General features: G+C 42.0%; 1 protein-coding gene across 9 annotated transcripts in view; it reads right to left on the bottom strand.

Moving 5' to 3' along the window:
* Positions 1 to 13,211, bottom strand: part of LOC134220566 (signal peptide peptidase-like 3) — a 149,900-nt gene extending 136,689 nt beyond the window's left edge. The window contains exons 1-3 of one of the 9 annotated variants that reach the window (XM_062699651.1): positions 12,825 to 13,211; positions 12,167 to 12,749; positions 6,797 to 7,264 (exon numbers count right to left, since the gene is read on the bottom strand). The gene's annotated coding sequence lies outside the window, so the exon portion shown is untranslated. The other 8 variants (XM_062699650.1, XM_062699652.1, XM_062699654.1 and 5 more) reach the window with 8 other exon arrangements.
* Between the last annotated feature and the right edge of the window lie 256 nt (positions 13,212 to 13,467).

Genomic DNA, 13,467 nt, shown 5'->3' with positions numbered 1-13,467 from the left:
TTTCTGAATACACTTGCTTATCAACATCTTCAATATTTTACCAGCACGGATCATGTTGAACTGGCACCGTGGAAGCATCTTACAACCGAACTTCACTCATGGTCAGGGATTGCAGAAATCGCTCGCAATAGATAACGAACAACGATAAAAGAGAGACAAAAACCTCTTAGAATCATAACTATGAAAACAAAACTATCGCACTTGTATACAAGTTGAAAAAAAAACAGATTCGGATAGACGGCTCCCACCGAGGGGGTCTGATAAAACGCATTGTTTTCGCTCATTTTATGTTATGGATCATATTTTTTCGCACAGGTGTGTAAAACAAGTTGAAATGCATCATCAGAGGTGCCCCCGCAATTGGGGCTTATTAAAAGAAATTTATCATGAGTTGTAGCTACCCAGGGAATCAATTTTTCTTCGATGCGCAAGCCAAACAACCTAACCCCTAACCTAACCCCCCCCCCCCAAATACCGATCTCTTTTTCTTCTATCTTTTTCTTCTATCTTCGTGGTATTTGAGAGGCTATTTCAATTTACTTCCAATATAATCAACTTTGTTTGTAATAACAGATACGTATTTCGTTTTTTACTCGAAAACTTCTTTAGTGTTTTGTATTCGATTATAAAACACTGAAGCAGTTTTCAAGTAGAAAACAAAATACGTATCTGTTGATACAAACAAAGTTGATTATAGTGGAAGTAAATTGAAAAAGCCTCTCAAATACCACGAAAAATGGAGATAGAAGAAAAAGAGAATGTTATTTTTGGCAACCGACCCGGCAACGAAATAAGGACTATGATTGGAAACTCGGTATCTGGAATGTCCGAGCCGTGGACCCCACGACCAACATCTATCACAGCGGCGGTGAAAAAGCAGAGCATGGAGTTGGTTTCGTAGTGATGGGCAAGCAGATGAAACGAGTGATGAGGTAAAACCCATAAGCGAACGAATCTGTGTGTTGAGGATACGGGGCAAATTCTTCAATTACAGCCTAATCAACGTTTACGCACCGACCAACGATAAATCCGACGACGTGAAGGACACGTTTTATGAATGTTTTGATAAAGCCTATGTAGAGTGCCCAAAGCAGGTCGGTAGAGAGGACTTTTTCCGTCCCATAATTGGTAGGGAGAGCCTTCACTCCGCTACCAATGACAACGGCCTACGACTAGTAAACTTCGCTGCTGCCAGAGGGATGGCAGAAGCACCTACTTTGCACGAAAGAATATCCGAAAGCACACTTGGAGACACCCTAATGGTGAAACTTGCAAGCATGTTCTGGTAGATGGGCGCCATTTTTCGGATGTTATCGATGTGCGGACATTCAGAGGTCCGAACATTGACTCTGATCACTACCTCGTTGTCAGTAAAATTCGATCACGGTTGTCAACTGTATCGAACGAAAGATCGCAGCGAACGATGTGTTACAATATCCAGCGACTGTAGGTAGAAGGAGCATCGGCAGACTACCGCCAGAAGCTCGACGAACGGATAAGTGCAATCAACGTTAGCGACAACATCAACGTTCTATGGGAACGGTGAGCACAACAGCACGAGAAGTGGTAGGCACTGCACAGAGGCGACCCAGGACGGGTTGGTTCGATGTGGAGTGCCAGAGAGTGACAGACGAGAAGAACGTTGCCAGAAGCCGGATATTGGTGTCGGGTACCCGATCGAATAGAGATCGATACAAGGAAGCGAGAGCAGACGAAAAACGAACCCACCGTAGGTAGAAGAAAGAATATGAAGAACAAGTGATTAGCGAGGCGCAGGAAAAAATGGAGCAGAACGATATGCGGAGGTTCTACGAGTCTGTCAATGGCGTGCGGAGAAAGGCAGCGCCATCTCCCGTCATGTGCAACGACCAACAAGGAAATTTGCTGATAGATAAAACCGAAGTGGCTGCCAGGTGGAAGCAACACTTCGAGACTTTGTTGAATAGTGGAAGTGACGGTGCATCGGTGAGCATCTTCTTCTATCTTCTTCTTCTTCTTCTATATACATAAAAATGAATTTCTGTCTGTCTGTGCCTTATAGACTCGGAAACTACTGAACCGATCGACGTGAAAATTTGTATGTAGAGGTTTTTAAGACCGGGGAAGGTTCTTAAGATGGTTCGAGACCCCTCCCCGCTTTGGAAAGGGGGGCTCCCATACAAATGAAACACCAATTTCTTCATAACTCGAGATCTAATCAGAAAATAAATCAATTTTAGGCGAAACGAAGTTCGTCGGGTCTGCTAGTAATAAATATTAGCGACGATGGACAAGCTGTGGAGCCGCCTACACTAGATGATGTTAAAAAAGCTGTTAAAGAGCTGAAAAACAATAAGGCTGCGGGGAAGCATCAGCTCCCGGCTGAACTTCTCAAACATGGCAGTGAGCAGCTTTATGAAGTTCTGCACCATATTATGTCGAAATATGAGAAGACGAGGAAATGCCTGCTAGCTGGTTGGACGGCCTCATTTGCCCTCTCTTTAAGAAAGGGCACATACTGGAGTGCGCCAATTACCGAGGAATAACTCTCCTTAATTCGGCGTACACAATTATGTCCTGTATTCTGTTCAACAGATTGAGACCGCTTGAAGAGTCCTTCGTCGGCGAATACCAAGCAGGTTTTCGTGCGGGCCGATCAACAACGGATCAAATGTTTACCCTGAGACAAATCCTTGATAAATTCCGGGAGTACAACTTGCAGACACATCATCTGTTTATTGATTTCAAGGCGGCGTACGATTCAGTGAAACGGAATGAATTATGGCAAATTATGCTTGAACATGGTTTTCCGGCGAAACTGATACGTATAATTTTGATTCGTATAACGTTGGACGGATCGAAATCAAGTGTAAGGGTTGCGGATGAAATATCGACGTCATTTGTTAGATGGATTAAAGCAGGGTGATGCACTCTCGAATCTACTGTTCAATATAGCGCTCGAGGGTGCGATTAGGAGAGCTGGTGTGCAAAGAAGCGGTACCATTATCACAAGATCGCATATGTTCCTGGGATTTGCGGACGATATCGATATTATCGGGATTGATCGCCGTGCCGTGGAAGAGGCTTTTGTGCCTTTTAAGAGGGAGACAGCGAGGATTGGACTCAGGATCAATACCAGCAAAACGAAGTATATGGTCGCTGGCAATCAACGTGGGTTCATTAGTGGTGGTGGTAGCGAAATGGTGCTGGATGGTGAAAAGTTTGAAGTGGTAGAAGAATTTGTGTATCTTGGAACATTAGTGACGTGCGATAATGATGTTACCCGCGAGATGAAAAGGCGTATTGCAGCTGCAAATAGGGCTTATTACGAACTTCGTAACCAGCTTAAGTCCCGTAGTCTGCAAACGAAAACAAAACTCGCGCTGTATACTACTCTGATTCTTCCGGTGGCTTTATACGGCCATGAAACATGGACGTTAAAGGAGGCTGATCGGAAAGCTTCCGGAGTGTTTGAGCGTAAGGTGCTGCGGACAATACTCGGCGGTAAAAAGGAGAACGGTATCTGGCGGCGCCGCATGAATCACGAATAGTACCAGGTGTATAAAGGGCTGGATATTATTAAGCTTATTCAACAAGGCAGACTGCGGTTGGCTGGTCACGTTGTTCGTATGCCGGAATAACGTCAAGCGAAGATAATATTTAGTAGAGAACCCGGAAGAGGCCGCAGGCTTCGTGGAAGGCCGCGTACACGATGGCTTTTTGCAGTCGAAGAGGTCCCGATGACGCTCAATGTTCAGGGCGACTGGAAGCGATTGGCCCAGGATCGAGTCCAGTGGAGAAGGATACTCCATTCGGCGTAGGTTCATCGAAGAGCTGTAGTCCATCAAGTATCAAGTAAATTGAAAAATTATAAAGCTTTATAACTGTTTTTACGTAGTTCACGTCGGGCGGTCGTGTCTTGTACATCACCCTTCTGATTTTTTTTGTATCTTTATTAGAGAAGGTTTCAGCCCTAGGCTGGCTCATCTCAAGAATAAGTCCGTAGTTCATTTTGTGTCTTGTTCGGTCGACTTTATTCTTCGATGATCTCAGATTTTTCCAAATCTTAAACAGAAGTACAACATCGACCATATGGCTCATAGGAAAAGATTTACGTTCAAATTTTGTAATGCCCTCCTGTAATGAAAACTCCTCACCATACTTCCGAATCGCATTGCAAACTGCTCCGATGCTCTTATCTTCTATTTTCGCCATCTGACTCAGTGAATGTCGGGAATCTATATATCTATATCTTCTCTTCTTATCTTATTCTTATATATACATAAAAATGAATTTCTGTCTGTCTGAACCTTATAGACTCGGAAACTACTGAACCGATCGGCATGAAAATTTGTATGCAGAGGTTTTTGGGACCGGGGAAGGTTCTTAAGATGGTTCGAGACCCCTCCCCGCTTTCGAAAGGGGGGCTCCCATACAAATGAATCATCAATTTCTGCATAACTCGAGATCTATTCAGAGAATAAATCAATTTTAGGCGAAACTAAGTTCGTCGGGTCTGCTAGTAGTGCATATATGTAAAGTCCGTTTGCAATTTTCAAGCAGTCCCACGAAAACTTAACCAAACGGCACTTATGAATCACAGAGCGACAGATTATAATGTAAACAATGATGCTCAGTAATTATCTGTCATTTAAAATTTATTCGAAAACAATAGGAGCGCATCATAATCGTGCTTATACTTTCTGAGACACCATATAGAAGCAAAAGGAAGTTAAAATGGAATTCCTGGATGAAATCACAAAGGCCTTTTCAGAGGATTTACCGAAGGAATTACTGGAGAAATGTCAAAAGTAATTAATGGTGTAATTTTCTAAATTGTTTCTAATTTTTAAAATGGAAGGAGTGGAAAGAATTTTTGAAAGATTTTCGGACAAAAATATCAAAGAAAATCCTGGAGAAAATTCAGAATAGATTCTCCAACAAATTTCCAAATGAAAACATTGAAGATTTCAGGAAAGATTTTGCAAAGGAATTTCAAAAGAAATTGCTAAAGGTATTTCGAAGGATTTTTTACAGGAATTTACTATAGAATTTTCGAATACCTATAAGAATTTCCAAATAAATTTTAAGATCTCTCTTTTAGAACAATTTTGGCGTATATAATTAAATTTCAAGGAAAATATTCGATTTGGTGGGTCACGTGCCTAACACGTGCTTTATTTCAGAACATTTTTTGCGTATATAACTAAGTTTTAGAGAACATTTATTTTTTATAATTTTATTTATTTTAATAAGAAAAAAAATTCAACGGATTATACGCATAAGTGTTTTTCATGTTACATAGGAGATATCGTAGTTGATAAAGGTACGAGATGCTAGAAGCTAATTCTATCTGTTACGTTTGCTAGAGATGATTTAAGCCGACGCGTGTGCGTGCGCGAACGCTCTTAATCGGCAAACTGTTTGTTAGCTGCTGCTTGAGAGTCCTCTTCGGTAAGCATTTGCATGAAATTTCTTGTTTCGACTCGTGGGCAGCGCAAACAGAACATAATCGAATTTAATTACCTGTGGCGCGCAGTCTGGAAAGAGTGCTAGCCATCGGTAGTGATGTATTTGTTCTAATATCTAAAATGGGCAAGGAGTAATGAAATAATGAATATTTGCCAACAAAAAACCGTTATACGTTGTGAAATTATTGTACGAAAACAGCGACCAACATATAAAAAGGGCATAACAGACAAAATTTAATCTTTCCAGTTCTTTGTCTATGTATATAGCTTTGTATGTACACTAGGAATTGGAAAGAATAATCTTTGGCTGTTGGGGCCCTCCTTAGCCGTGCGGTAAGACGCGCGGCTACAAAGCAAGACCATGTTGAGGGTGGCTGGGTTTGATTCCTGGTGCCGGTCAAGGCAATTTTCGGATTGGAAACTGTCTAGACTTCCCTGGGCATAAAAGTATCATCGTGCTAGCCTCATGATATACAAATGCAAAAAAATGGTAACCTGGCTTAGAAACCTAGCAGTTAATAACTATGGAAGTGCTTAATGAACACTAAGCTGCGAGGCAGCTCTGTCCCAGTGTGGGGATGTAATGCCAATAAGAAGAAGAAGAATCTTTGGTTGTTACGCCCTTTTCAAATGTTGGTCTAGAATTCTTTGGAGAGAAAATAGTAAAAGCATAGGCTGAATATCGTCTGCTGATGCTGCTGCCGTAGTTTTGTTTTTTTGTTGACTGCATGTCAGGATGAATGGTAAAAAGAAATGTCAACCATTCCCGTCCCTGGATTTAGAACACCGCAGGAATCTAATCAAACCTAGATTTTGTTCAAATAAATTTACGCCGATTATGCAATACTATCCCCTATTAATTTATTTCGTACACCAAGACACGATCATCAAATTTGATATCTTTTTCATCGGCTCTACATTTACATTCCAACTAGGCCTGTAGCATTTTTGCAGTTGCGGAGAATCGAGAATGTTTTTCACCAGAAAACATTCACGACTGGACCGAGAATCGAGTTCGTTATCTCCTGATTGGCTTTGTTAATCTGCATCCACATAAGTAGACTCAGTCTATTATTGAATTTCATTGCACGAAATCTTATTTATTACTTATTAAGGCTCCGATCAATGCTCGTTGGCTTCCAGATTTATGACATCTCATTTGCTTACCTAAATCACGTAATCTGCTGTACCACGACCATGATATACTGTACCAGAGGCACACTAGACCTCAGACAAACTTGATCCATTTCAATCCCCCTCGTACGAAAGTGAGTGTGGAGCAAATTCGATTGACCACACGACCAACAGAGAGGTGTGTGGCTAAAACCAATTAAAATTCAACTTACCTTTTGACGCGTGTGGTGATTGTTTCCCTCCGTATCTAGCTAGCCATCTGTCAGTTCCGGACCAGCGTGGTTTTGTCCATCAGCTTTCCGGCACCCATTAATTCCACAAACAAACAAAAAATGCACGTTTCTGATCCTCCTCACTACTCTTTTCCGGACGCAACACAGCAACAATTTTTCTTCAGAGCATTCGATATTTGACTCACCATTCGCTTCGCATTTGACCGTGCCGCCAAACCATCACCATCTCTCTCACCCAAAAACACCAGCTGCTGCAACAGCCCCGCACTACTGTGCCACTAACTCTTCGTTTGGATCGCTGGCTACTTTTGATCCACTTTCAATTCTCGCACCGAAAACAGAGTAGTTTGTTTGCACTGTTTCTTCGTATTTCTCGGTACCACTTGCACCGCGATTCCCTACGGTTTCTGACCGTCCATGCACTCCGGATCGGATCACTGCCAACTTCTGCGAAAAGAAGGAGAAAAATACCAGCTGATTGAATAATCGTACACCAGACTTGAAACGGCGAGCATAAAGCTCCGCACTCCAGGACGCTTGTCGTCCGACGCCGAAGCTGTCGTCGTGAGAATTGCCGCTGCTGAACCCTGCAGGAACATAATTCGTTCGTTTAATAGTGAATCATTGTACATGGAACCGTAACTAAGAAGCCGATTAACCCCTCCGAAACGAAGGGTGGGGGTGCACCATGGGAGACCTACTTGGGGGCTCCTCGCATTCGCATTTTACACACTGCTCTTCACGGGGTCTGTGAGTTAAGGGTATGCGATACATAGAAGGACTTTTCCTATGGAAATAAATCATTCACACCCTGATGGGGATATCATATAAGGATGCAAAACTACGATCTACTAAATATCAACGAAGAAAATGTTCCAAAAAAAACCTGTTAGTATTTATTCAGAAACTATATAACTATTTGTAAAGGAATAAGAAATAGATGTCGATATACGTGAATTTTGAAGATGTATCAGTCACAAATCGAGACAAATTTTCTATAGCGCGATTTACCCAATCTATATTTGCAGTTTCCAAAAACTAAGATCTTAATTGACCCTGTTATCGAAATGCATTTGATAAATGTGCAACATCACCGTATACCCTTACAACAGCTACGTCGAGTCTGGTATGTGTTCACAGATTTTCGACTTAGTCAACCACCAACACCGCCCAGCAAATTCCAAGCCAAGTGAGGAGGCCCAAAGAGCAAACAGGCAGAACCGAAGCACAGCGAATAAGCAGCACGGCCGATGGACCTCTGCTCTATGGGACGCTGACTGGCTGGCTGACAAGATTGCCTCGGTTAGAGGAGTGTACCTAATGATGGTGATGCTGGTGGAAGCTTTTTTGCTCCAAACAATGCATAGTGTAGGTAGTAAGATCGGTCGGCGACGACAAGATAGGATATCAACATGAATTTGTGCTTGGAACAACTTATACATTATAGTTGGTAGCTAAAATGTTTCTATTTTCTACAAACTACACCAATATCGATGCTTAGACTTTGTGTCATTCGCCAAAAAAGTTCTTTCATAATTACGGAAGCTGTGGCTTATGCACCAGAGCATACACATTTTTCATTTTTCTGTTAAAGAATTCGATGTGTATGTACTACACGTTAACACAATTCTTAGGAAATGGCATATACATCACCTTTCCAGATTACAGAAAAATATGAAACAACTATGCTCATTAATGATAAGGCTACGGCAGTTCGGTTTTTCGGATGAACCGGTATGGTATGTTTGACCTAAGAAACAACGATTAAATAATACTAGTAAGTTTGTTTGAGTTTACTATATTTTGAGAAGTATACGTATTTTGTGAAACATGTTTGTTTGATAACGGAGACTTTAGTATATTACTATTCGAAATACAATACAGTTCAGCTGAAGAGAAATAAAATAAAACAATTTTATTTATTTGGCTTATACCTAAAAAGATAACACTGAAACAACAATTTGATGCCAAAATACTTCTCCTAATACTCGGTTGCGCCTCTCGCTCACAGTCACCAATTCGTTTTGTCCGCCCACCTTGCTCGTTGCACTCCATGCCTTCTTATTCCAACTGACTCTGACACCATCTAACACCATATTTGCAAGGATGCTGTCCGGTATTTGTGCAACATGCCCTGCTCATCAAATCATTCCAACTTTTACCTCGTGGTTTGCCACACACTACTGTTCCATTGCACAAAACCAAAGATGGTCCTAAGCCCGCCCCAAGTAACCAAAAATTCCTTTAAAAGTAATTGAATAAAGAATATTAAATTTACTTAAATTTGGGATATTGTCTATATTCACCACATTTTAATCAATTTTCCAATGGTTAAATATTTTTTGAATTTTCTGTGGACCATAATAAGTATCAAACATGGCGATTCGGTTGCTAGATCATGCCGAAGTGGTGGTGGCCTGGCTGGCACTTGAAAAAGTTGTTCGAAGTGCTCGAACCAGCGTTTCAGCTGGTCACTTGGGTCGGTCAATAACTGATCATTCGCGTCTTTCACAGGCATCGTTGCATTCATCTTCGCCCCGCTTAAGCGTCGTGAGGTATCGTAGAGGAGACGAATGTCCCCGGTTGCTGCGGCTCTCTCTCCTTCGTCGACCAGAGAATCTGCTCACGCTCGCTTGTCCCGTCGACATGAGCGTTTTACTTCCTTCTCAAGAGCCGAGTATAGTTGACGGGCTAAGACTTTGGGCGATGACATACTGACGCGTCGAGCGATGCGGAGCGCGTCCAAGCACTCGTAAAGCAGAATATCAGCAAGAGAAAATCTTTTGGCTTGGACGCGTTCGCGCACGCACACGCGTGAGTATGTCATCGGCCTTTGGCTCTTCTGGTTTTTGATCGCTCTATCGCGGCTTTGGCTTCTCTTCGCTCCTCTATCTTCCTCCAGGTCTCATCTGTGATCCATTGTTTTCGCTGGGTGCGCAGTTCGCCCAGATTGTTCTCACTGGTGGCGATGAAAGCATTCTTGATGGTGGTCCATTGGTCTTCCACGCTGCCACTTTCCGGAATATCTGCAGTACGCGTCTCCAGTTCTTAAACGATGGATCGTTTCACCGTGGCATCTTCCAGTCGGCGTGTGTTGAAGAATCCTCCTGCGACGAATGCGGAATGTGGTCAATTTGGTTTTCTGTAAACCCGTCACGGGAGACCCACGAACTTCACACAGTCTCAGGATCTCAAGCTTCATGCGGCGAGCTTCATTGGCAAGTTGTGGCAATTTACTCTGCTGGGCAAGGGTTAAAACGTTCCATGTTGTTAAGAAAATTATTTTGAGCTTTTTAGTGGAATGTCTTCACTTGTCATAAGACGAGTTTGTACAATCCCATTGAATTCCACCACTTAATTGTATCTTGACAGATACGTATTTCGACCTCAACAGTAAGGCCGTCTCCAGTGTCTCGTACAGTCGAGTCAAGTACGAGACACTGAAGACGGCCTTACTGTTGAGGTCGAAATACGTATCTGTCAAGATACAATTAAGTGGTGGAATTCAATGGGATTGTACAAACTCGTCTTATGACAAGTGACGTTCCATGTTCCAATTCGTGTCCGTTGTTTCGCGCTAAAAGTCGTCGCCGTAAAATCAGTCCGTATTCTTTCAATATCGGATTCTCGAACAAATTGATGTTTCGGGAACAGTAGTTTGTTGACCCAAGGTTCCCTACCCTCCGGAATGGGTTGCCATCTTAGGTATAGCTTCCGAGGAATAGCATTTTATACTCAGCTGCTGGATGCCAGAACAGACGCTATAAATTATTGGCGTTTACGCCCTTTTCAAATGTTGGTCTAGATATGACACATACAATCATTTAAATATAATAAAAAAAAAACAATGTTTGCGATGATTTTCGCAGAAAATTGCTTCGTATACGTAAAGTATATTTTTCACATGCTTTATCAAGTATTATTCAAAAAGTATTTGTTATAATGCAAGTTTTAGATTGAAAAAATAATCTAACGGGGCACCTGGGAAACAGAACATCTACCGGAGGAGTGGAAATAAAGGGGTCATATCCCCCAACTATAAGAAAGCGACAAGCTGGAGTTTGAGAGCATTCGAGCGATTGCTATCCTAAATGCCGCCCACAAAGTGATATCCCAGATCATCTTCCGCTGTCGGTCACCAATAGTGAATGAGTTCATAGGAAGTTTTCAAGCCAGCTCCATTGACGGCCGCTCGACGACGGTCCAGATCTTTACTGTACGGTAAACAGGGCCTGTCTGGGAAGCAGTGTTACGATAGACGGCGGTGTGCAAGAGAACAGTTTGTGTCGGCGAAAAGTGAACCACGAGCTCGACCAACTCTACGTGGAATCCAGAAGGTAGATAAATTTAAGCTGGATGGACAGGGCATGTTTTAAGAATGCCGTAGAGCAACCCTGCAAAGATGGTGCTTGGTTCCGGCCCGGAAAGTACAAGAAAGTGTAGAGCGCAATGAGCGCTGCTCAAAGCGCAATAAAAAGAAACATTTGCAAAATTTGAGATCCCGGAAGTAATTCTTTTCGGGTTGGAAATTGTTTCGAGTTCCCTGTATCATCGTGTTAACTTCATGATATACGAATGCAAAGATGGTAGCTTGGCTTAGAAACCTTGGATTTAATAACTGTGTGCTGATAGAACACTAAGCTGCGAGGCGGCAATGTTTCAGTGGAGGATGTAATGCCAATGAAGAATAAAAACTGCGAGGAGAGCTACATAAACAAATTACCAGAAGACTCTCTACATCATTTTCTATGTCTCAAAATCTCTGCATCAATGGTTTCCCTACAACTTGATAACCTCCCTATTTCGATATCTCTCTATCTCGATGCGGTCATATTTATGAACATAGTTTAGGATTCACTATCCCTATGTCGATGTATTAACATTTCTAGGCTAATAGACTATTTTTGGATAGTAACGAACAGATCAAAAACAAGAAATGGCATTTGTTTATAGAATACAAGTTGTTAATAGAAACAAGTTGTTTTTTATCTACATAGTACTTATACCCATTTCCTTTTTTCGTCCATTCCTCGAGTTCTCCTTTCTCGGTGGTCCCTCCAATATCGAGATGTAAGGAGGCGACTGTAGATTTGAAATCATATTTTCGTTTCAAAATAAGGCAATTTCAGCTTTTTTGAGAAACATTATTAATTGAGTTGAACACTTCTAAATTTGAAAAAGTATAAAATTATAGTAAAATATGGGACAAATTGGACAAATAGGGAAAATTGGACAATCATAGTGTTATTAATAATTAATTAATATATAATTGAATTAATTTGCTCGTGCAAACGTATATGGCAGTCAATGAATCCACAACCCAGTTGGGCAAAACAATGGCCAACCTACCTGTTCAGGTGAAATTCAAAATCTCAATCAAAAGTCTTCCAATCAGAATACCGTCAGTAATATTATGCTCGCGGCTTGCTTGGTGGTGCTTACTTTTTCTTCATCTGCTGCGATGAATTATTTCACTCACACATTCGCGCCTTCGCCACTATTATTCTAAAAAGTCTGCCTGCTGCTGCAACACTTCAATCTTCAATTCCATCCCACATTGCGTTCCTCCCTCGCCGTCGTCACCACAGCTACTAATCCATCAATGAAAACTGGATCCAGCCCCAAATGAAGCCTTGATCTGTGAAATGCTTCCCTTTTTAATTTTCACCTGAGAATTTTCACTAAACTGTTTCCCTTGTACTTCAGGAACGTAGCAGCCGATGTATTTTCCTTGAACTGCCACCCCTTTTTAAAATCAGAGCAAGCAATGCAACTTTTCCCGATTTTATCTTTGTTGTTATGCCACTGTCAAACATAATTTTCCTGCTTGTGTACGAATCACTTGTCAGTTTTCCTGCCCGGATTTGGTTCGGGAAATGCCACTGTCAAATTTTTCATCATCACCGCACGCCTAAGAGAAAACAGGGCAAATCTCACGAACGACAAATTTCTTCACAATAACTGGCTTTGGCCTACTGAGCCGTAGATCCAAAATACCTTATGTTACCTGTGATAGTTCTCCCACTATGCTCACTTTGATGATTATTCAGAAGGTGCAACTTTTTTCTCACAATCTAAACCCAAACGCACTACAAGACAATGTCCCCAAACTCTGAACCAAACTTCGAGAAAGCGATCGCGCGACCTGAAGACAACGACGGACGACAGCGACAATCGCACACAAAGTTGCAAGTTGCTGAACAAACGAACGGGTACTGAATTTTGCACAACTTCACTTCAACAGTCCAATAAACTCCACTCGACTCGTTTGCAGCCCCAAAGACCAATGGAAGGTGTACTCAAAAGACTGATTGGTTTGGTATCCCCACAAACAAAAAAGACTCCCAACTTCGCTCGACGGCTCGACCAGCAGCAGAAAGTCACCGAAAGGCAAGGCGATGATATAGTCTAGTTGGACAACAGTTGGGTTGGTGTGCGGGTTTGGGTATGTTTATACGCAGCCAAACAAGCACTTGAATCGGGATGCATTTGCACGATTTGCACCGAGATGTAAGTTGTGTGAGTAACAACTTTATGCTGGATTCTGCAGTTTCTATCATATGCATGTGGAGCCATTTTTGTTTATGCATCAGCTATGGGTGGCGATGTTGATCGACTGACGGCATTTGTTCGGATTTGGGTGGTGCTTT

Source organism: Armigeres subalbatus, chromosome 3 (assembly GCF_024139115.2).
Source record: "Armigeres subalbatus isolate Guangzhou_Male chromosome 3, GZ_Asu_2, whole genome shotgun sequence".
Lineage (NCBI taxonomy): Eukaryota > Metazoa > Arthropoda > Insecta > Diptera > Culicidae > Armigeres > Armigeres subalbatus.
This window is presented reverse-complemented; position numbering and strand designations above follow the sequence as displayed.